Source organism: Arachis ipaensis, chromosome B04 (assembly GCF_000816755.2).
Source record: "Arachis ipaensis cultivar K30076 chromosome B04, Araip1.1, whole genome shotgun sequence".
NCBI classification, from domain to species: domain Eukaryota; kingdom Viridiplantae; phylum Streptophyta; class Magnoliopsida; order Fabales; family Fabaceae; genus Arachis; species Arachis ipaensis.
In genome coordinates this window covers 7,671,218-7,674,364 of record NC_029788.2, presented here as the reverse complement: position 1 = coordinate 7,674,364, position 3,147 = coordinate 7,671,218, and positions in this window count along the sequence as shown.

Here is a 3,147-nt window from a genome sequence, read left to right as displayed (position 1 = left end):
TGGTCTTCTTTGCTTGGATCCTGGGCCCTATTTATTGGGCCAGGGTATGAATAGAAATATTGTAATTATTTTTTATAAAAAAATATTAATTTAAACCGATTTAAAATTTAATTTATTAATGTTTTAATTAAATTGATTTGTCCGATCTAATTTTAATAAAAATAACACAATTTAATCGATCATATGTGTTAAATTTTAATTATTAAAAAATATCTTTAAAAAAAGACATTTTTGATAGACTCTATTTCACAATTATGACTTTTAAGGAAGTGTTAGGACAAATATACGTTTGTGAACATTCAAAATTACATCTCATAAATGGATTGAAGAGGCAACAACCTTGTGTTATATATATATATATATATGGCATTCACAGTTTCATCAAAGGAAGGTAGCATGAGAATTTATTCCCATATTATGCTGTTCCTCTTCCTCTTGGATTCTCTCTGTTACTCCTCCTTGGCCATCATGACAGCATGGCCTATGATATATGAGTCTCCTATAATTTTGGACGTGGAGGAACCTTGGGTGATTAAGATGGCGACTTTGGCAGTGAAAGAGCATAACAAGAGATATAAGGCGAAGCTGAAGCTATCACAACTCCTTAGTTGCGTAGAAGACCTATCCCTGAGGACTGAAACCATCTTCACCCTTCAGCTGTTGGCCAAGGATGGAGTCCATATTCACAAGTACACGGCTCAATTAATTCAGACCGCCTCATCACCCGCTTTCAAGCTACGCAGCTTTAAACGTGCACCATAAACAATAAACACTTGATTATGCATCTATGTATCCATCTCAAAGTTTGCACTTGGACCTACGTCCTTCAGTTTAAATTTTAAAATAATAAACATAACAAATTATGTTTTAAAAAGATATATTATTTTATTATATTAAATTTAATCTTAATCAAATTTAATTAACATTTAAACCTTTAAATCTCTAACTCTACTTGATCGCAAAAATAAATAACCAAATAAATTTAAATTTTGTACAGTTAAATTAAAACATGAAAATTTTGGACCTTAATTCATCCTTGAATCATGCACATACATGCTAAGAGGACTATTGATGATTATTCTCCAAATTAAACCCGTTACTCTTCCTTGTCTCCACCAATAATGTAATCGCGGGAAACATCAATCAAACAACATATATCTTAAGTAACAAATTAATCCATGTTAAACTCTGAGATAAAGAAAATATAGATTAATATATAGGATAAATAAGTTGAAGAATTTTGTGATGAATTTTTATAGATATCTTTTGGAAGGAAAAAAAACCATTACTAGCTAGATAGGTTTATAAAAAGTTACGATGCTAGACTTATGGGTTTTACGATACTAGCTAGTTATGTTTCATCCCACCAGTTTTTCATTTCATTTTGTTAGTAACTTATAAGTATAATATTGTAATTCTTTAACGACTTATTTTTTTTTACTGTTTTTTTTTTAATAACGACATATAAATCTATTATAAAATTTTTTAAGACTGTTATTGTAGAAGTTGACCGGTGTATAATTTATTTGCCGATGAGTATCGTAAAGTTTTTCATCGAGATGAATTTATACATCGACAATAAGGTAATAGTGCTCCAATTTTTGTTTCAGGTGAATTTTGCACATATTAAACATGTTTATATATAAGTGTACTGTGCACAACATACAATAGCGTATACATGAAACAATTTCGGACAAAATTTATAAAAAAATATGAAAATATTTGAATATTCATTTATACTCTTGCTAATAATTGAATGGTAAATATTTATTATTTAATTATTTTTTTAATTTATTCACCATCTATACAAATAATAAATAGTATCTTGTATTATATTAATAGGTATCTAATTATCAAATTCATTATGAAAAAATTTAGAGGACCAGTAACTTTATTAAATTCTAGCCAGCATATAACCAATAAAAGTAAAATGAGTAATTTCACACCATTGAATAAAATTTCACACCATTAAAAATATTATTAATAGCTACTTGATAACTACAAATCACAAAAATTATTGCCTTGCTGATCCCTAACACTCCTCATCTATTATTTCTAAGTTATTATTATGGATTCTAACAAAAATATTACCTAATACAAGCATTAATTAAGTATATTAAGAATCCCTCACGACATCTCGGATTATATATAATATATATAGTGTGGTTTAAATTTGAAATTTGGGTCTTTCTTGTGCGATGTGGTATTTTATATTGTGGTGGCTTGGAGCACATTGATAGGCCTAGTGTTCCTTAAGCTTGTAGTGTATATTACTTTATTGGTTTCTTTTACAGAGTTAAACAAAAAGGTAATCTAAGATTCATGAATCGTACTAATTTGATTTCTAATTTACTAATTGTATTATTTATATTCCTAAAGTTTATTAAAAATGTACTAAGTTGGTCCTTTATTATATTTCTGGTCAGTTTATCTGTCGCCAACAGTAATATGACATTGACATGCTACGTATATAATAATTAGCTGAAGCGACAATTGAAACTATTTGACCCATTGTGGTCCTTCTACCTATTTTTAACCCGAATTTTAATATCACATTTCTATCGCTCATCATCTTCTTTTTTTTGTTCAGGAACGATCTTTTCCTGCTTATTTATTGTTACTGTTTGAAACTAAAAGCAAAATCATGGTTGGATGTACAAGGCAGGGTCAAGGAAGTTCTACAAGATCAACAACGAGAACTCAAAATCGGAGCAGACCTTTGCGGGTGCCAAAATGTTGTGGGTGCGGCTACCGTCCCGTACTTTGGTGATCCAAAACAAATATCAACCTGGATAGTCCTTCTTTAGTTGTCCCAATTATAATGTGAATTTTTGTGTAAAAAAATTATTAAGTGGTTTTATGTTTTTTACTGGGATTCTCTCCCTCCCCAAAACTCTTACTCTCCCTCATCATTTATCCCTAGCCACAAAATAAATAAAAAATTCAGCAACAATATCAATCACAAAATAATCACAAAATTAGCAACAATCCATCATCAATTATGTATATGTTCTTCAAAAATTAACAAAAACAAAAATAAAAGCAGAAGGCAGAAAGCAAAAGCAGAAAAGCAAAGGCAGCGGCGGAGGGTCGGGAGCTGGACGGGGACGGCAGTGCTTCCATGCAAGCTTGCACCGGTGGCTGTGG